The sequence below is a fragment of the Sus scrofa genome, chromosome 13, assembly GCF_054392235.1.
Source record: "Sus scrofa isolate SSC_HxYL_T2T_F1_AM1 chromosome 13, Sscrofa_HxYL_maternal_Yorkshire_Landrace_v2.0, whole genome shotgun sequence".
Lineage (NCBI taxonomy): Eukaryota > Metazoa > Chordata > Mammalia > Artiodactyla > Suidae > Sus > Sus scrofa.
In genome coordinates, this window is record NC_139395.1 from 214965923 (window position 1) to 214988028 (window position 22106).

The following is a 22106-nucleotide window of genomic DNA, read 5'->3' on the forward strand; positions in this document are numbered from 1 at the left end:
TTCCAGAAACTCTGTCCTCAGAAGCAATCACTCTTGGTAATGTTTTAAAATTATGGCATTAAAAATAAAGCCATCATTGCCATTCTGGAGGGAATGATGAATTGGCACTCCTTATTCTCTTTTTGGAGATCTCCCTCCAAAATATTTTCTGGCCAACTGCCAGGACTCCCCAGGCCCCTACCGACCCTTCACCAACCAATCCCCACCCATCCAACCCATGTGCAACTCAGAGGTGGGATCAAAAAACAGCTGTTTCCAGGTTTGACTCTGAATGTTGCACGGGGCGGGGGGGTGGGGGTAGAATAGAGTCAGGACTCAGTTATTAGGAACCTACTGCAACATTGGTTGGTCCTTGGAGGGAGGGCAGAACCAGGACTTAGACCCCTAAGAGTCACAGTCCTGGATCCCAGACATAGTAGATCCCAGCTCTAGCCTAACTGGCTTCTCTGTTACCACCTCCTGCCCTTTGCACAGCTGCCACCCTCCACTCTCCACACCAGGGCCCCACACACACCACATGCGGCCATGTTATTCAACAGCTTTGTGGTGTTGCTGACTGGCTCCAACAAGGGTATTGGCTTCGCCATAGTGCAAGACCTGTGCAGGCAATTCTCTGGTGACATCGTGCTCATGGGGCAGGACATGGTGTAAGGCCAGGCAGCAATGAAGCAAAAATGCAGGTGGAGGACCTGAGCCCATGCTTCTACCAGCTGGACACTGATGACCAGCAGAGCATCTGCATCTTGAAGGACTTTCCATGCAAGGAGTACCTGAGGGCTATACATGCTGGTCAGCAACAGGGCCATTATCCTCCAGGGTAAGTGGATGTGACCTCAAAGGATACAGCCTGTAAGGGTGACCAGCATGGGTGCGTAGGGTCTACTGCCTGAACCTCTGCTGTGGAATCTAGGACCTCTTGCCTAGGGAGGCAGAGAGACTGAGGGTCACAAGGAGCAGAATCCTTCCAGATTTTTACAAGCCTTGCCAGCCATAAAGGCCCCTGCAATACCTTTCATCAAACTCTGAAGGACTGAGTCCAGATTTTCACAGTATCACTCTGATTGAGATTTGGAGCTGTCAGCCAATTTTTATTTACAGTTTATTTGTAACATTCTGTCCACTTCTGCTGTACAGCAAAGTGACCCAGTTATATATATATAACTAACTGGGTCACTTATTCTCTTATTATCTTCCATCCTGTGCCATCACTGATGATTGGATATAATTCCCTGTGCCACACAGAAGGACCTCATTGCTTATCCACTCCAAATGCAGTACTTTGCACATGCTATCCCCAAACTCCCAGTCCATCCCACTCCATCACCCTCCCCCTTAGCAACCACAAGTCTCTTCCCCATGTCCATGAGTTTGTTTCATTTCTGTAGATAGGTTCATTTGTGCCATATTTCAGATTCCTCTTATATAGTGAAATCATATGATAGTTGTCTTTCTCTTTTTGACTTACTTCACCTAGTATGAGGATCTTTTTTTCCATCCATGTTGTTACAAATGGCATTATTTTGTTCTTTTTTTGGCTGAGTAGTATTCCCTGTGTATAGGCACCACATCTTCTTAATCCGTTGATCTCTCAATGGACATTTATGTTGTTTTCATGGCTTGGCTATTGCAGATAGTGCCGCAATGAACATAGGGGTGCGTGTATCTTTTAATGGAAGTTTTGTCTGGCTATATGCCCAGGAGTGAGATGATGGATCATATGGTAGTTTGATATTTAGTTTTCTGGTGTACCTCCATACTGTTTTCCACAGTGGTTTTACCAATTTACATTCCCACCAACAGTGTAGGCGGATTCTCTTTTATCCTCACTAGACTTATTAATGATAGCCATTCTGACCAGTGTGCAGTGGTATCTCACTGTAGTGTTTTTGTTGTTTCTGTTTCCATGTTTTATTTTATTTTTATTTAAGAAAATTTTATTATGATTGACTTTCACTGTTCTGTCAATTTCTAAATGTACAGTAAAGTGACCCAGTCATATATTCTTTTTTCTCTCATTATCCTCCAATTTACGTTCCCACCAACAGTGTAGGAGGGTACTCTTTTCTCCACACCCTCTCCACCATTTGTTATTTGCTGACTTGTTAATAATGGCCATTCTGACAGGTGTGAGAGGATACCTCATAGAAGTTTTGATTTGCATTTCTCTGATACTTAGTGATATTGAGCATTTTTTTCCTGTGCTTCTTGGCCATCTGTACATCTTGTTTGGAGAAATGTCTGTTCAGGTCTCTCCCCCATTTTTCATTTGGGTGGTTGGGTTTTTTGCTCTTGAATTTTTTAAGTTGTTGATGTATTTTAGCAATTAAGCCCTTGTTAGTTACATCATTGGAAATTATTTTCTCCCAATCCACATGTTGTCTTTTTGGTTTTGCTATGGTTTCCTTTGCTGTGCAAAAGCTTGTCAGTTTGATTAGGTCCCATTGGTTTACTTTTACTTTTCTTTATGTTGCCTTGAGAGATTGACCTGAGAAAATTTGCAAGGTTAATGTCAGAGAATATTTTGCCTTTGTTCTCTTCTTGGAGTTTTATGGTGTCTTGTCTTACATTTAAGTCATTAAGGCATTTTGAGTTTATTTTTATGCATGGGGTAAGGATGTGTTCCAGTTGCATGGATTTACATGTGGCTGTCCAGTTTTCCCAGCACCACTTCCTAAAGGCCTGTCTTTTTCCTAGTTTATATTCTTGCCTCCTTTGTTAAGGATTAAATAGCTGTAGGTGTCTGGGTTTATTTCTGGGTTCTCTATTTGGTTCCATTGCTCTATATGTGTGTTTTGGTAAAAGTGCCACACTCTCTTGATTACTGTAGCTTTGCAATATTGCCTGAAGTTGGGGAGAGTTATGCTTCCTGCTTGGATTTTATTCCTCAGGATCGCTTTGGCAATTCTTGGTCTTTTACGGTTCCATATAATTTTATTTTGTTGCAGCTTTGTGAAAAATGTCATGGGTAATGTGATGGGGATTGCATTGAATCTGTAGATTGCTTTGGGTAGTATGGCCAGTTTTATGATATGAATTCTTCCAAACCTGGAGCATGGAAATTCTTTCAATTTCTTTGAATCCTCTTTTTTTTTTCTTTATTTTATTTATTTATTTATTTTATTCTTCAGTTACTGATATTTTTTTTTCCCACTGTACAGCAAGGGGGTCAGGTTATCCTTACATGTATACATTACAGTTACATTTTTTCCCCCACCCTTTGTTCTGTTGCAACATGAGTATCTAGACAAAGTTCTCAATGCTATTCAGCAGGATCTCCTTGTAAATCTATTCTAGGTTGTGTCTGATAAGCCCAAGCTCCCGATCCCTCCCACTCCCTCCCCCTCCCATCAGGCAGCCACAAGTCTCTTCTCCAAGTCCATGATTTTCTTTTCTGAGGAGATGTTCATTTGTGCTGGATATTAGATTCCAGTTATAAGTGATATCATATGGTATTTGTCTTTGTCTTTCTGGCTCATTTCACTCAGGATGAGATTCTCTAGTTCCATCCATGTTGCTGCAAATGGCATTATGTCATCCTTTTTTATGGCTGAGTAGTATTCCATTGTGTATATATACCACATCTTCCGAATCCAATCATCTGTGGATGGACATTTGGGTTGTTTCCATGTCCTGGCTATTGTGAATAGTGCTGCAATGAACATGCGGGTGCATGTGTCTCTTTTAAGTAGAGTTTTGTCCGGATATATGCCCAAGAGTGGGATTGCGGGGTCATATGGAAGTTCTATGTATAGATTTCTAAGGTATCTCCAAACTGTTCTCCATAGTGGCTGTACCAGTTGACATTCCCACCAACAGTGCAGGAGGGTTCCCTTTTCTCCACAGCCCCTCCAGCACTTGTTATTTGTGGATTTATTAATGATGGCCATTCTGACTGGTGTGAGGTGGTATCTCATGGTAGTTTTGATTTGCATTTCTCTTACAATCAGCGATGTTGAGCATTTTTTCATGTGTTTGTTGGCCATCTGTATATCTTCTTTGGAGAAATGTCTATTCAGGTCTTTTGCCCATTTTTCCATTGATTGATTGGTTTTTTTGCTGTTGAGTTGTATAAGTTGCTTGTATATTCTAGAGATTAAGCCCTTGTCAGTTGCATCATTTGAAACTATTTTCTCCCATTCTGTAAGTTGTCTTTTTGTTTTCTTTTTGGCTTCCTTTGCAGTGCAAAAGCTTTTCAGTTTGATGAGGTCCCATGGGTTTATTTTTGCTCTAGTTTCTATTGCTTTGGGAGACTGACCTGAGAAAATATTCATAATGTTGATGTCAGAGAGTGTTTTGCCTATGTTTTCTTCTAGGAGTTTGATGGTGTCCTGTCGTATATTTAAGTCTTTCAGCCATTTGGAGTTTATTTTTGTGCATGGTGTGAGGGTGTGTTCTAGTTTCATTGCTTTGCATGTTGCTATCCAGGTTTCCCAGCAATGCTTGCTGAATAGACTTTCTTTTTCCCATTTTATGTTCTTGCCTCCCTTGTCAAAGATTAATTGACCATAGGTGTCAGGGTTTATTTCCGGATTCTCTATTCTGTTCCACTGGTCTGTCTGTCTGTTTTGATACCAGTACCACACTGTTTTGATGACTGTGGCTTTGTAGTATTTCTTGAAGTCTGGGAGAGTTATGCCTCCTGCTTGTTTTTTGTTTCTCAGGATTGCTTTGGCGATTCTGGGTCTTTTGTGGTTCCATATAAATGTTTGGATTGTTTGTTCTAGTTCTGTGAAAAATGTCCTGGGTAATTTGATAGGGATTGCATTGAATCTATAGATTGCTTTGGGTAGTATGGCCATTTTTACAATATTGATTTTCCCAATCCAGGAACATGGAATATCTTTCCATTTCTTTACTTCTTCTTTGATTTCTTTGATTAAAGTTTTATAGTTCTCGGCATATAGGTCCTTTACCTCTTTGGTCAGGTGTATTCTGAGGTATTTGATTTTGTGAGCTACAATTTTAAAAGGTATCGTACTTTTGTATTCCTTTTCTTTCTTTCTTTTTTTTTTTAATTGTAGTTCATTGTCCGAGGCTGTAAGCAATGAGATCTTTTTTTTTTTTTTTTTTTTTTTTTTTTGTCTTTTGTCTTTTCGTTGTTATTGTTGCTATTTCTTGGGCCGCTCCCGCGGAATATGGAGGTTCCCAGGCTAGGGGTCTAATCGGAGCTGTAGCCACCGGCCTACGCCAGAGCCACAGCAACGCAGGATCCAAGCCGCGTCTGCAACCTACACCACAGCTCATGGCAACACCGGATCATTAACCCACTGAGCAAGGGCAGGGACCGAACCTGCAACCTCAAGGTTCCTTGTCGGATTCGTTAACCACTGCGCCATGACGGGAACTCCTGTATTCTTTTTCTAATGTTTCATTGCTGGTATACAGAAATGCAACTGACTTCTGAATGTTAATCTTATATCCTGATACTTGGCTGAATTTATTAATCAGCTCAAGGAGTTTTGGGGTTGAGTCCTTAGGGTTTTATAGGTATAGTATCATGTCATCTGCATACAGTGACAGTTTGATCTCTTCTCTTCCTATATGGATGCCTTTTATTTCTTTTGTTTGTCTAATTGCTGTGGCCAGGACTTCCAAAACTACGTTGAAGAGCAGTGGTGAGAGTGGGCATCCCTGTCTTGTTCCAGATTTGAGTGAGAAGGCTTTCAGTTTTTCCCCATTGAGTATTATATTTGCTGTGGGTTTATCACAAATGGCTTTGATTTTATTCAGGAATGTTCCCTCTATACCCACTTTGGCGAGGGTCTTGATCATGAATGGATGTTGAACTTTGTCAAATGCTTTTTCTGCGTCTATTGAGATGATCATATGATTTTTGACTTTTCTTTTGTTAATGTGGTGTATGATGCTGATTGATTTGCGTATGTTGAACCATCCTTGTGAACCTGGGATGAACCCAACCTGGTCATGGTGTATAATTTTTTTGATATGTTGTTGGATTCGGTTGGCTAAGATTTTGTTGAGAATTTTTGCATCTATATTCATCAATGATTTTGGCCAATAGTTTTCTTTTTTGGTGGTATCTCTGCCTGGTTTTGGAATGAGGGTGATGGTGGCATCATAGAATGTCTTTGGGAGTATTCCTTCTTCTTCAACCTTTTGAAAGAGTTTAAGGAGGATGGGCACCAATTCCTCTTTATATGTTTGATAGAATTCACCTGTGAAGCCATCTGGTCCTGGACTTTTATTTGTAGGGAGTGATTTTATGACCTCTTCAATTTCATTTCTAGTGATCAGTCTGTTCAGTTGGTCTGTTTCTGCTTGATTCAGTTTTGGCAGGCTGTAAGATTCTAGAAAATTGTCCATTTCTTCCAGATTGTCAAACTTGTTGCCATATAGTTGTTCATAGTATTCTCTTATGGTTTTTTGTATTTCTGCTGTATCCGTTGTGATTTCTCCTTTTTCATTTATAATTTTGGTTATTTGGGTTCTTTCTCTCCTCTTTTTAGTGAGTCTGGCCAGGGGTTTGTCAATTTTGTTCACCTTTTCAAAGAACCAGCTCTTGGTTTTATTAATTTTCTCTATTGTTTTTTGAGTCTCTATTTTATTGATTTCTTCTTTGATCTTTATAATTTCCTTCCTTCTGCTGACTTTAGGACTTTTTTGTTCTTCTTTTTCTAATTCGTTTAGGTGGAGGGTTAAGTTGTCAATTTGGGATCTTTCTTCTTTTTTGAGAAAGGCCTGGATTGCTATAAATTTCCCTCTGAGCACTGCTTTCACAGCATCCCATAGATTTTGAGAGGTTGTGTCTTCATTATCATTTGTTTCAAGGTAGTTTTTAATTTCCTTCTTGATTTCCTCATTGACCCATTGGTTTTTTAGTAGCATGTTGTTTAGCCTCCATGTAGCAGGTTTTTTCTCTTTCCTTTTCCCATGGTTGATTTCTAATTTCATGGCATTGTGGTCAGAGAAGATACTTGAGATAATTTCTACGCTCCTAAATTTATTGAGATTCGCTTTGTGTCCCAATATGTGGTCGATTCTTGAGAATGTTCCATGAGCATTTGAGAAGAATGTGTATTCTGATTTTTTTGGATGTAGTGTCCTGAAGATATCAATTAAGTCTAACTTTTCTATTGTTTCCTTTAGGATCTCTGTTGCTTTATTGGTTTTCTGTCTAGAGGATCTGTCCATTGATGTGAGGGGGGTATTTAGGTCTCCTACTATGATTGTATTCTCATCAATATCTCCCTTTATGTCTGTTAATATTTGTTGTATGTATCTGGGTGCTCCTATATTTGGGGCATATATGTTGATGATAGTAACATCCTCTCCTTGGATGGATCCCTTAATCATTAAGTAGTGTCCTTCTTTGTCTTTCTTTATGTCTTTTGTTTTAAAGTCTATTTTGTCTGATATGAGCGTTGCGACTCCTGCTTTTCTGTCATGTCTATTGGCGTGAAATATTTTTCCCCACCCTTTCACTTTCAATCTATATGTATCTTTTTCCTAAGGTGAGTTTCTTGTAGGCAGCATATTGAAGGTTTTTGCCTTTTTATCCACTCAGCCACTCTGTGTCTTTTGATTGGGGCATTCAGTCCATTGACATTTAAGGTGATAATTGATAGATGATTATTTATTGCCATTTGAACCTCGTGTTCCAGGTGATTCTATGGTTCTCCATTCTTCCTTTTTTTTTTTTTTTTTTTTTTTTTTTTGGTTGGATGGTCTCCTGTTGTTATCTGCTTGAGTGTATTTTTTTTTCATTTTTGCAAATGTAATATTTGGTTTTGGCTTGTGGTTGCCCTGTTTTTTAAATATGCTAACCCCTTCCCATAATTGTGTGTTTTAGCCTGATGGTCCTGTAAGTTCAAACACTTCATTACTATATTAAAATTAAGAAGAGAAACATACAAACAAACAAAAAGGGTTATTTACTTCCTAACATCCCTTGCCCACATTTTATGGTTTTGATGACTCTTTTTTATTTCTTTCTTTTTAATTTTATTTTGTTTGAAGCATGTTCATGATTAAATCTGTATGCTGGCTTATTTGAGTGACTGCTCTCTGATTGCGGTTTCCTCAGTCCTAGTTCTTCCTTTTCTTCTTCTTCTTCTTTTTTTTTCTTTTCTTTTTTCTTCCCTTTCCTTCCTTTCTTTTTGGTTTAGAGAAGCCCTTTCAATATTTCCTTTAACCTGGGTTTTGTGTTGCTGTATTCTTTAAGTTTTTGTTTGTTGGGAAAAATTTTTATTTCCCCTTCTATTTTAAATGATATTCTTGCTGGATAGAGTATTCTAGGTTGCATATTTTTTCCTTTGAGCACTTTAAATATCTCTTGCCATTCCCTCCTGGCCTGTAGTGTTTCTGTAGAGAAATCAGCTGATATTCTTATGGGGGTTCCCTTGTAGGTAACATTCTGTTTTTCTCTTGCTGCCTTTAGGATCCTCTCTTTATCACTAACTTTTGCCATTTTTATTATGCTGTGTCTTGGTGTGGGTCTGTTTGGGTTCAGTTTGTTTGGGGCCCTCTGTGCTTCTTGTATCTTGAACCCAGTATCCTTTAGATTTGGGAAGTTTCCATCGATAATTTCTTCAAATATATTTTCCATCCCCTTATCTTTTTCTACTCCTTCTGGAATTCCTATTATGCGTAGATTGGCCCGCTTTATATTATCCCATAGGTCTCTTATATTGCTTTCCAGTTTTTTGATTCGGTTTTCTGTCTGTTGACTGGATTGAGTGATTTCCATTATTCTATCTTCCATATCACTGATTCGTTCTTCTGCATTATTCATTCTGGTTTTTACTGCCCCTAGTTCAGTTTGCGTCTCTGCAAATGAATGTTCTAGTTTTTCTTGGCTCCTCCTTATATTTTCTAGTTCCTTTCTGAGGTTATCTGCATTACTGTTCATATCTTCTCTTAATTCCTTCAGTATTTTCACTATTTCTCTTTTGAACTCCAGGTCTGTCTGACTGCAGAGATCTGTTTCATTGCTGACTGTTTTAGGTGAGTTCTCCTGTTGGTTTGACTGGGGGTGGTTTCTCAGCTTCTTCATCTTGCTTGTTGTTTTCTGTCTCCTGAGGGAGTTGTACTCTCCATTATCGGGCAGTGTTTGCCTTGTCACTGCCGTGGATTATTTCCTGAGGGCTGGCATTGTTGGTCAATCTTTTTTTGAGGCAGTGTGGCTTTTCTGGAGTGTTGATGGGGCTAACAGTGTTTCTTTGAAGCAAAGGAGGGCTTCCTGAGGGCAGACAGGACTGGGAGGTCCACACCACGATGGTAGCAGATTTCACTTGGTCATGCAGAGCTTGCTCTGGTGTTTTTAGGCTGTGGGGTTCTTGCAGGGGGTTGGCGGTGTTGGGCAGCTGTTCCTCAGGAGTGCAGCACCCCCTGGGGGCTGGAGCAGCTGTCTGGGTCACTGAGAACCTAAGAGGCTCTTCCTTAGGGCAGCCCAACTCAGAAGGACAGCCTGAGAATGTAGGCAGATCTTTTCACAGTCTGGCCGAGCTTGTTGCAGCTTTTCTGGGCTGCAGGGGCTCTTCCAGGGGGCTGGTGGTGCTGAGCAGCTATTCCGCGGGAGTGGGGCACCCCCTGGGGGCTTTGGCGGGTAGCAGGGCCACTGGAAACCCAAGAGGCTCCTCCCCGGGGCAGTCCGACTCAGAAAAACCATCTGAGATCTTTTCCCGACTCGGCCAGGCTTGCTGCAGCTTTTCTGGGCTGCAGGGGGTCCTGCCTGGAGCTGGCAGTCCTATGCAGCTGGTCCACTAGGTCTCAGCACCCCCTGGGGGCCTGGGCGGGTAGCAGGGCTGTTGGAGACCCAAGAGGCTCCTCCCCGGGGCAGCCCGACTCAGAAAAACCATCCGAGAATTAGGCCGATCTATTCACGGCCTGGCTAGGCTTGTTCTAGCTTTTCTGGGCTGCAGGCCTTTTCTCGGGGGCTGGTGGTGTTTGGTGCTGCTCTGCGGAAGTGTAGCCCCTCCAAAGGGCAAGCAGGCCTGTGCAGGGACAGCCCCTGCGGTGGTAGGCTTCAGGCAATTGTTGAGGCCAGCCCTCCTGGATGGCAGGCAGCCCCAGGTTCAGCGAGAACGTGGGGGGTGGCGGGGGTGGGGGGAGGGAATGCACTGGGAAGCACAGCTTTCTGCTAGCTAGTGGGGCCTGTAAGCTTGCTGTGGCGTGGGGGGTATTCTATGGGGACCCACCCCTTCTTCTCTCCCCTCCCCAGCACGGGCGCAGACCAGGCCCTTCTCCCAGGTTCCCTCTGATGCAGCTTTCCACTTCCCCGCCCCTAGAGTATTGTTCCCTTCCTCTGCGACAGCTTTGTTTTCTAATCTCCCAGGCAGTCTCTGCCCCGTCAAATGGTTTCTAGACCTCCCAAGCAGTTTCTGCTCTGCCCCGCACCCCCCCCCCAGCCCGGGGACTAACCTCCTGGGCCAAGGTCTCGGTGCCCAGCCCCCACCCAGGCGTCCCCCGGCCCTTTCTCGGGGACTAACCTCCTGGGCCGAGGTCTCGGTGCCCAGCCCCCACCCAGGCATCCCCCAGCCCTTTCTCAGGGACTAACCTTCGGAGGCAAGGTCTCGGTGCCCAGCCCCCACCCAGGCGTCCCCCGGCCCTTTCCCGGGGACTAACCTCTGGAGCCGAGGATTCGGTGCCCAGCCCCCACCCAGGCGTCTCAATTTTTGGTGACTGTGCCGGTAGTTCAGATGGTCCGTTGGGTTCTTGATCGGCTTTTCCGTACTCCAACTTACTGCTACACTCTTCTCTGCATCTGGAGATTCCTCGGGTTCGTTTGATCTTTCCCCCGGTAGGTGACTTTCCAGGGTGTGGGATCCCTTTCTCCTCTGCAGTTCCCTTTCGGGAGCGCCCGTCCCGCTCGGATTCACCTTTTCTCACTCTCCTCTTTTCTCCCGTTCTGCCCAGTAATGTCACGAACTTCTTGCCGTTATTGGAGTTTAGGTTCCTCTGCCAGTGATTGGTTGCTGTTCTGTGCGAGCCATTTATTCTGTAGATGTGCTTTTTTTGTTGTGTTTGTGGGAGAGGGTGAGCATGTCTCCCTACTCCTCCGCCATCTTGTCCTCTCTCTCTCTTTGAATCCTCTTTAATTTTCTTTTTCTTTTTTTGTCATTTTGTCTTTTCTAGGGCCACACCCACAGCATATGGAGGTTTCTAGGCTAGGGGTCCAATTGGAGCTGTAGCCACCGGCCTATGCCAGAGCTACAGCAATTCAGGATCCAAGCTGCGTCTGCGACCTACACCATAGCTCAAGGCCGGATTCTTAACCCACTGAGCATAAACTTATGGTTCCTTGTCGGATTTGTTAACCACTGAGCCTTGATGGGAACTCCATGAATCCTCTTTAAGTTTCTTGATTAATGTTTTATAGTTCTCAGCATATGTGTCTTTCACCTTTTTGGTCAGGCGTATTCCTAGGGATTTAATTTTTGGGGCTGCAATTTTAAAGGGTATTGTATTTTTATATTCCATTTCTAATATTTCATCATTAGTATGCAAAAATGTTACTGATTTCTGAATGTTAACCTTATATGCTGCTACTTTGCTGACTTTTTTGATCAGCTCAAGCAGTTTTTGTGTGGAGTCTTTAGGCTTTTCTATATATATAGTATCATGTCATCTGCATACAGTGACAATTTTACCTCTGCTCTTCCCATTTAGATAACTTTATTTCTTCTGTTTGTCTAATGGCTGTGTCTACGACTTCCAATACTGACTTGAATAAAAGTGCTGACAGTGTACATCCTTGTCTTGTTCCAGATTTTATCAGGAAGACTTTCAGCTTTTTTCCATTGAGCAGTATACTGGCTGTGGGTTTGTTATGAATGGCTTTTATTATGTTAAGGTAGGTTCTTTCTGTACACACCTTGGTAAGAGGTTTTACCATGAATGGATGTTGGACATTGTCAAATGCTTTTTGTGCATCCATTGAGATGATCATGTGGTTCTTGACTTTTCTTTTGTTCATGTGGTGCATGATGTTCATTGATTTGTGGAGGCTGAAACATCTGTGTGAACCTGGGGTGAAACCAGGTCATGGTGGTATGATCATTTTTATGTGTTCTTGGATTCAGTTGGCTAAAATTTTGTGAGGATTTAGGGGGTCTATATTCATCAAAGATATTGGCCTGTAATATTTTGCGTGTGTGTGGTATCTTTCTCAGTTCTTAGTTTCAGGGTGATGGTGGCCTCATAGAATGAGCAAACTTTTTGGAAGAGTTTCAAAAGAATAAGTGTTAACTCTTCTCTGGATGTTCAGTAGAAGTCGCCTGTATAGCCCTCTGGTCCTGGACTGTTGTTTTGGGGAAGTTTTTCAATCACATTTTCAATTTCAGTACTTGTGATTGGTCTATTCGTATATTCAATTGCTTCTTGGCTCAGACATGCTAGTCTGTACCTTTGTAAGAGTCTGTTCATTTCTTCTAGGTTATCCATTTTCTTGGCATATAGCTGCTTATAGGAGTCTCTGAGGATTTTTTGTATTTCTGAGGAGTCAGTTAAAATTTCACCTTTTTATTTCTAATTTCATTGATTTGAGTCCCCTCCTATTTTTTTCTTAATGAGTCTGGCTAAATGTTTATCAATCTTGTTGACCTTATCAAAGAACAAACTTTTGGTTTCATTGATCTTCTCTATTGTTTTGTCTCCATTTCATTTATTATTGGTCTGATATTTATGATGTCATTCCTTCTACTAACTTTGGGCTTTGTTTTTTCCTCAAGTTTTAGTCATTTTAGGTGTAAAGTTAGGTTTTTTATTTGAGTTTTTTCTTTTTACCTGAGATAGAATTGTATTGCTGTAAACTTCCTCTCAGATCTGCTTTTGCAGAGGTTTGGATTGTTGAATCTTCACTGTCAAGTGCCTCTAAATATCTTTAGGTTTCTTCTTTGATTTCTTCAATGATCCACTGGTTGTTCAGGAGCATACTATTTAGCTGCCAAGAGTGTGGTTTTTTTGCCATTTTTTCCTTGTGGTTGACTTCTAGTCTCTGAGCATTGTGGTTGCAGAAAATGCTTGAATGAAATTTCAACTTTTACCCTTTACCAAGGCTTGCTTTGTAGCCCGAGATGTCATCTATCCTAGAGAATACTCCATGTGCACTTGAGAACAATATGTATTCTTCTGATTGGGGATCAGATAAATACCAGATAAATCTATCTGGTCTAGGGTGTCATTTAAAGCCTCTGTTTCCCTGTTGGTTTTCTGTGTGGAGGACCTGTCCTTGATGCAAGTGGGGTGTTAGAGTCCTCCAATATTATTGGGTTGCTGTTTATTTCTCCCTTTATGGCTGTCAGCAGTTGCCTTGTATATTGAGGTACTCCGATGTTAGGTGCGTGTGTCTTTACAAATGTTATATCCTCTTCTTGCATAGATCCTTGGATCATTATGTAGTGTCTTTTGGCTCTTGGGGCATTCTTTCCTTGAATGTCGATTTTGTCTGATATGCGCTTTGCTTTTCCTGCTTTCCTTTGAGTTCCATTTGCATGGAATAGCTGCTTCCATCTCCTCATTTTCAGTCTGTTTGTGTCTTTAGGTATAAAGGGGGTCTCTTGTTAACAGCATATATGCATGTCTTGCTTTTGTATCCATCCAGCCAGTCTGTGTCTTTTAGTTGGAGCCTTTAAGCCATTTACGTTCAGTGTAGTTATGGATAAGTATGGGTTTATTGTCATCTTGCTCATGCTTTGGGAATTCCACTTTGGGTCTTGTTTTCTTCCCTTCCTCTTTTGTTGCACTCACCTGTGATTTGCTGACTACATAGAGTATTGTGTTTAGATCGCTTTTTCTTTTTGTAATGTGGGTGTCCATATAGTCTTTGGTTTGAGGTTTCCATTAGGTTTGGAGATAACCAACTCTATGTGTACAGAATTGTTTGGGTTGCGCTTCTCTTATTTTTGGATATATTTTCAGTGTTCTGCATTAGTGTTATCTTCCTATGTTTCCTGGTTTGGGTAGCATATTTTTTAATGGGTGATAGTCTATCTTTATATTATCTTTGTCTCTACTAGTGTGTTTCCTTTTTTTGAAATGTTCTTCTTCCTACTTTTGGTTTTTTTCTTTTCTTCCCAGAAAAATTCCCTTAATACTTGTTGTACATCTGGTTTAGAGGGGCTGAAATCTCTTAGCCTTGTTTCCCTGAAAAGCTTTTGATCAACTATGAATGAGAGCCTTACTGGTTATAGTATTCTTGCTTCTAGATTCTGCCCCTTCATCACCTTAAATATGTCTTGCCATTCAGTTCCACCTTGCAGAGATTGTGCTGAAAAGTCAGCTGTTGTCCTTATGGGGGTTCCCTTGTATGTTATGTGTTGCTTTTACCTTATAGCTTCTTTTGATATTGTTTCTTTGTATTTAATTTTTGTCAGTTTGTGTTGTTTGTGTACTGCTGTGTGCACCCTGGGCTTATCCTATGGAGGCTTCTCTGTGCTTCCTCAACTTGAGTGAGTGTCTCCTTTCCCATATTAGGGAAATTTCTGCTTACAATCTCTTTCAATATCTCCTCTGGCCCTTTCTCTCTCCTCTCCTTCTGGGGCCCCTATAATGCCAGTGTTGGAATGTGAAATATTGTCCCAGAGGACCCTTAGCCTCTCCTCAGTCCAATCATTCTTTTTTCTTTATTTTTTCCTGTGGCAGGGATTTCCACCACTCTGTCTTCCGCATCACATCTTTGTTCCTCTTCCTCCATTATCCTGCTGTTGATTCCTTCTAGTGTGTTTTTCATTTCAGATACTGTGCTATCCACCTGAGTTAGCTTGTGCTTTACATCTTCGTATACTTTGTTAGGCATTTCTTGCCACTTCTCTGTCTGTGCCTCCATTTTTCCAAGATCTTGGATCATCTTTACTGTCATCACTCTGAAATCTTTATTTGGTACATGACCTATCTCCTCTTCACAAAGCTGTTTTTGTGTGCTTTTGTCTTGTTCTTTTGTCTGATAGCTATTTCTTTGTCATCCCATAATGTCTAAATTTCTATGTTTATTGTCCCCTTGACAGAGGGGATGTAGGTGTCACATCTGGTGCCAAGTCTTGGAGTTCTTGGGGTTGGTCGTAGCTCACACATGCCCAGAACTCATGATGGGAGCTGTGGTGTTATGCTACCTCCCCTGGAGCCAGGTGGCTGCTAGGACATGGGTGCCTGACATGGCAGGGGTACATGGTTCATAGGCTTGCTTTGGTAGTGGTAGGGTGGGGGCAGCACTGGCTTCTGCAAACCCTCCTGCTTCCAGGTAGCTCTCAGGGTGATTTCCTGCACTTGGCAAAAGGAGCAGACACTTCTGCCATCCGTCCATTTGTTGGGAAGGCTATAAATGCTGCTCTATGTAGCTGCATGGGTGAGTGCATTTCTGAAGCCACTCCTCTGTATGGCCAGTCTAGATAGCATTCTCTATAGTCCCAAGGGCATGGGCTGCTCACTATCTGTTGTGAGATGGCTCTCTCTGTTGCTGGAGGCCTGGCAACTTTTGGGGGGTCTATCCCCCTACCAGACTGAAGGAAGAGTGCTCCCTGCTGCCACTGCAAAGTAAAATGTGAGCAACATGCCCCTCCAAGCTCCTTTAGCTATATGTGCAATGTACACTGCTCCCACAGTCCCTTGCTTCATTGTTGGCCAACATGGCTCTGTCAGGGCTGCTGGCTGAAACTCAGCTTTGGGATCTAAGAGAGGGGGACTGACTGGTGGCCAAAGGTAGCATAATGCTGGCAGACTGACAAGTCTTTCCAGTTGGAGGGTCCCTGCAATACCTTTGGTCAGACAGTTAAGGACTGAGTCCAGATTTTCACAGAATCTCTCAATGAACTTTGGAGCAGATCAGTGAATTTTTTACTTATTTTGACATAAATAAAATATTGCAAAGCATGGGACACAGAGATCAAATATGTAGCTCCCTTTACTTAGCCTCCCCTGATTGTGCCATCGTAAAAGACTCTACAGCATGATCAATCCCTGAAATGCTCACTGGCAAATGCTGTGAAGTAAACTCAGACATTCATTAATATTCACCACAACACACAGCACAGGAGTTCCCACCCTGGCTCAAGGGTAACAAACCCAACTACTATGCATGGAGGATGCAGTTTCAATCCCTGGCCTCACTCAGTGAAGGATCCAGCTTTGTCATGAGTTACGGTGTAGGTAGCAAATACAACTTAGTTCCTATGTTGCTCGGCTGTGGTGTAGAATGGCAGCTATGGTGCCAATTTGACCCTTAACCTGGGAAATCGATATGCCTATGAGCAGCGCGAAAGAAAGAAAGAAAGAAAGAAAGAAAGAAAGAAAGAAAGAGAGAAAGAGAGAAAGAGAAAAATAAATGAATACGTATTACAAAGAGCTGCCATTTTCTGCATTTTCACATAAGACTAGTGTTTTTTTAACAGAGTTCTCTTTCAGCCCTAAAAGCTGGTATTCCCACACCATTTCATATTAGAACAGAACTGATTTTGAAAACCAAAGTCTTGGGAACCCAAGGTGTGTGCACAGAGCTTCTGCCTCTATAAAACTACAAGGTGAGTCTGATTGAAGCCCAAGCTGTAGTGTTTCTGGCAAGATCTGAGCTCTGACTGCCTCTGACCTCTGCTATAGGCCCTGTTCCTTTTCCAGCTCAGCGTCACTGGCCTCATAGCTGTGTCTTTACCTAGCCAGGTTCTGTGGCCACAGGTCCTTCTAAACTGTCCAGCTGAAGCTTGCTTGGTCCAGCTGCTCTTTGCACATCTGGCCCTTTCTTCTCTTCCCACCTTAACTCAAAGGTCTCCTCTGAGAGGCCTTTAACTTGCTCCATGCCCGTCACAGCTGGGCTTCCCTTAGGCCTCAACCCAGATCTTCTCACCCCTCCTCCCGCCTCACAGTGACCTGATTCACCTTTTTCATCGCTTGTTGGCTTTTTCTGATTCAGGTTTCAGGAGCCCACACTAGCATCAATTCATTATTGCCCCTAAAGCTTTCACTAAGTCTCTTCATTTGACTTTTTCTTTTGTCTCCAACTAACAGAATATATTACACATATTGGGTGGTAGATGCTGAGCCAAATGTACTCTTCTGAATCTTGACAAGTTCAGGAAATCCCAGACCACTCTCAGGGTCAATACTTCATTCAAGTACTCAGAGCTCACCAAAAATCTGTTACATTCAAATGAGAGTGAACTAGGAAGTGGAGACTGGCTCAGGTCAGCAGGGATCAAGATCTCATGGCACAGGTCTAGCAAAGACCAGGATGGAGCTGCCACAGGTCCTCTCCCAGCACATCTTGGGGGAAGCAGGTCTTTCTCCCTGAAACAACAGGAGAGAGCACATGTGGAGCATTGCCCAGCTGGGAGCTCACTCTGGCCTCAGTGTCCAGTGTCCTTGGTGCTTGTTGGTCACATGAGCTGACTGTTCAGCCATTCCCAAGATCCAGCTCATACCAGGTAGCCCAAGACCCCTTCATAATCACCTGTTAGCATAGGTGAGCAAGGCCAGTCTAGACACCAAGTGAGCAAGGCCAGTCTTCTCAGGCAGGACGTTCTAAGGGTTTAACATTTCCTCTCCGTTTGTCTGATCAAAGACTGAACAATTGTTGGCCAAGCTTAGACCCTTCCTTACAGAGAGCAGCCCCTGGTGCTTTCCTAAGGCTCTCTTACATCCAAAGGATCATCGAGCACCTAAATTTAGGACAAAATTTGTTTAACAACTAGAGCAACAGTATCAGAAATATGACTAATATTTGCAGGAGTCCTCTTGGGGGACATGTAGTTTTAGAAGAGCAGATAAACCTACTAAGGTTTCCTGTGTTTCTGCTAATTGCATTCTGCCCAAAATCAACTGCTATTTATGCCTTTATTTTTATGTTTGTTCCAATATTTAATATAGATTAAGCAATAAATCAAGATACAGAAACTTTTATTTATTTGTTTCTTTGTCTGTTTGTTTATTGCTTTTTAGGGCTGTACCAGCAGTATATGAAGGTTCCCAGGCTAGGAGTCCTACCAGAGCTACAGCTACTGACCTAAGCCACAGCTACAGCAATGTAGGATGAGAGCCATGTCTGTAAAATACCACAGCTTAAGGCAATGCTAGATCCATATCTCACTGAGCAAGTCCAGGGATGAAAGGTACAACCTCATGTTTCCTAGTTGGATTAGTTTCCACTGCCCCAAGATGGGAACTCCAAGGCATATAAAATTTTAAAGATGTTTTTGGAAAAAATATCTACTATTTGAATCAGAAATCACCAAACCAGAAGTGGTGAGGATTGTTCTGTCACAGTACAGAGGGAGACATGATAATGGAGCGAATACTGAAAGAAAGGAAGGAGGTTATGGATTGTGTGCAGCATCAGGAGCTTCAGGTGGCTCTTTGTCACTGGTGGTCCTAAGGTTTTGATTATGTCACCTTGAGGCATTTACAGGCTCAAAATCTGGATTGCTACCATAACCCACCAGGGAACTTAAGCCACTCAATCTAATGGCCTCCTTGTTTCATCAAATTACAACATGGAAATTAGCTGCTACTCATCTCTGCCCCACGATTTTTTCTTTTTCTTTTTTTTTTTTTTTTTTTGTCTTTTATAAGGCTGCACCCGCGGCATATGGATGTTCCCAGGCTAGGGGTCTTATCAGAGTTGTAGCTGCCAGCCTATACCACAGCCACCGCAAAGTGGGATCTGAGCCACATCTGTGACCTACACCACATCTCATGGCAATGCCGGACATTTAACCCACTGAGCAAAGCCAGGGATCGAACACACAAACTCATGATTCTTACTCGGATTCGTTAACCACTGAGCCACGACGGGAACTCCTGCCCCCAATTTTCATTAACTACTCATTTTCCATCAGTGTGACAACCAGAGGAGACTGTCACTCAGTCTCCCAGGACACTTGACCCTCAACATCAGTACCTGCCTTGACACCTTAGACAGGGGTTCTCCTGCCAGGGCAGAAAAGCCAGGTCCAGAGAGAGCATCTCATCTCAGCAGGACACACTGTAACTTCCAAGGGCTTCCACCTGCAGCCCCACTTACCAGCTCTGTGTCCAGACATGGCCTCAACAAGTCTGTCTCCTACACATCTCCCCTCCTTCTGACTGGCTGGCAGAGGAAACATTTAGTGGCCATGGAGTCTCAGAAGATGCTAGAGTCTTAGGAACAATGAGCCAACTCCTACCTTGGGGCTGCACCCATTTCCACTCCCCTCCTGCACCCAAAAAGACACTGCAAGGAACCACACCTGAGGACAGTCCCTCCATAGTATCTGCACCTCCTCACCCAGGAAGACCTGCTTCTGATGGCCCCTATCATGTCCTACTCTCATTCCCTCTTAAGGTCCCTTTGAATCTCTCAGTGGCATGCTCACTGGGCATCTCTGAAATTATCAGATTCCACTGCCCCTCTCTGTCCTCCAATAGCCAGGACTGGAGGCATTACTCGTGAGTGAGAAAAACTCAAACCCAGAAAAAAATGCATGAAATTCAGACCCTGAAATGAATGCTTTTAGCTTATTCTGACTGAGCCTCCCAAGATGAATGCTGTCTGATCCCCTAGGAACTGCCATTCATAAACCCACAGGCCCTTGGCAGGTCAAGACACACCTGTCCTAGAGCACTGGCCAAGTGACCATAGACCCTCAGGTGGCCCCAAAGGAGGCCACTCTCCTGAGTGCAGCGAGGACTCCTCTTATTTTCTGAGCATTTTCCTCCATACACCAGTTGCCTTTTCTTATGGGAATCTGGGCACTGCCCTCCCCACTAGAGCATTTCATTCCCTGACATCATCCATACACGATGCTCAGCAGATGATCCAAGGCCAGTTCATGTCCCTCTCTCACAGAGGCACTCTTACGTCTTCTCCTAGCAAACTGCTCACTGAATCTCAGTTGGAAATTTAGGGTCCAAAGTCCTGGAGAACTGGGTATATATATATATCCTTCTGGTGCTCATGTCTCTATATAAGGATATGTGTTGTATTACAGGCAGAGTGGTGAATGTGTCTAGCACTGAGGGTGTCAGAGCCCTTAACGAGTGCAGCCCTGAATTGCAGCAGAAGTTCAAGAGTGAGACCATCACAGAGCAGGAGCTGGTGGGGCTCATGAACAAGTTTGTGGAAGACACAAAGAACGGGGTGCACAGGAAGGAGGGATGGTGTGATCTGATCTATGGAGTGACGAAAATCGGGGTCACTGTGTTGTCCAGGATCTATGCTAGGATCTAAACTGAGTGAGCAGAGAGCAGGGGACAAGATCCTCCTGAATGCCTGCTGCCCAGGGTGGGTGAGAACTGACATGACTGGACCTGAGGCACCCAAGAGACCAGAGGAAGGAGCAGAGACCCCCGTGTACCTGGACCTTTTGCTCTCAGATGCTGAGGGGCCTCACGGTCAGTTTGTTTCTGAGAAAAAATTTGTAGAATGGGGTGTTCCCCCTGAGAGCTACCCCTGGGCCAATGCATAATTTGTGTCCTGATTTCCCCAAAAGGATACTTACACTATCAAAAACAGCCCTATGCAAAAATGAAAAAGAAAATAGAGAACCAAAATGTCTCCATTGAGTCCCCACTCGGAGAGGGCTGCTCATTCTGTGAAGGCTTATGTCATTACTTCTCTGACCCCAAGGAAGGGAAACATGGAGTAGATGACAAATAATGTAAACCAATCAAGAGATGAATAAATGGCTCTTCATAAAGGTCCACGTGTGCCGACTGTTCCTATGCTAAAAAGGCTCAGACATGGAAGAGACCCAAAGGCAGGTCAAGAGAAGCGCGAGCATAACTTGGGACAACCCCCGTTATGGATCCGGTCAGACAGGAAATCCACTGAGCTTTGCGGGTCCAAGTGGGCTCTGCTGCAGCTACTCAGATCTGCCTTTGCAGCAGGAAAGTCGCCAGAGAGGGTTCATAAACTGAGGAGCATGGTGACATTGAGACCGTGGGCTCTAGCTCAGCAGCCAGCAGTGTAACACGGGCAGCATCACAGAGGGAGGATATTTGCTCTGGTGTCTTTAAACCCCAAATTCAATGGGACAAGAGCAACTGTGTAGTTGAAGGAGGGGGCACTTTTATGAAAGATGCGGACCTAAGAGAATCAGAGCCGGCAGGGAAGAGGGAGTGTGCAGGTGTGTTGGTGGATAGGAGAGATTGTGGTCCAGTCTATGCAGGGAGGGTGTGTTGTTTATGTGAGCCTGGAGGGGCAGGAGGCCTGCAACGTCAGTAATGAGTCCAACACCCACGTGGTAATGGTGCCTGACGCAAACAAGGATTGCCCATGGTGTGGGAGCTGTGCCAGCAAGGGACATTCCCAGAGGACAGGCAGCAGTGAAGCAACTGCAGGCAGAGGCCCTGAGCCTACAATTCCCCCAACTGGACATCGGTGACCTGCAGAGCATCTCTGCCCTGTGCGACTTCCTATGCATGGAGTACCCAGGAGCTGCACCCTCTGGTCAATGATGGGGCCATCACCTTCCAGTGTATGTGGATGGGACCTCAAAGGATATAGGCTGTGAGGGTGGCCAGCATGGGTGGGTCACGGCTACTGCCTGAACCTCTGCTATATGGGATTTAGAAACTGTCCCCTCGGGAGGTGGAGAGATGGATGGACAGACAGGCAGATGTCCACAAGGAGCAGAATCCTTCCAGACAGACAAGCCCTTCCAGCCATAAGGACTCTGCAATACCTGTCATCCAGCTGTTAAGTCCAGATTTTCACAGCATCGCTCTGACTGAACTTTGGAGCCGCTGGGCGATTGTTGTATAGTTGACTTAGAACTTTCTGTCAATTTCTACTCTACAGCAACGTGACTCAGTTATACGCATGTTCATACTATTCTCCTATTACCTTCCGTCATCATCCATTATGACTGGATCTAGTTCCCTGTGCTATGCAGCATGATCTCATTCCCAATCCACTCCAGACATTATGGATTGCACCTAGAAACCCCAAACTCCCAATCCATCCCACGCCTTCACCCTCCACCTTGGCAACCACATCTGTGTTCTCCATGTCCATCAGTTTGTTTAGTTTCTACAGATACGTTCATTCACACCATATTTCAGATCCCACGTATAAGTGATATCACAATGTATTTGTCTTTCTCTTTCCGACTTACTTCACTTGGTATGAGCATCTCTTGTTCCTTCAATGTTGCAAATGGCCTTCTTTTGTTCATTTTCTGGCT

At 43.5% G+C, this 22106-nt stretch overlaps 1 pseudogene; it reads left to right on the top strand.

Annotated features, from left to right (window-relative positions):
- The first annotated feature begins 525 nt into the window (after window positions 1–525).
- LOC110256482 (carbonyl reductase [NADPH] 1-like) lies at window positions 526–20620 on the top strand (annotated as a pseudogene).
- Window positions 20621–22106: the final 1486 nt, after the last annotated feature.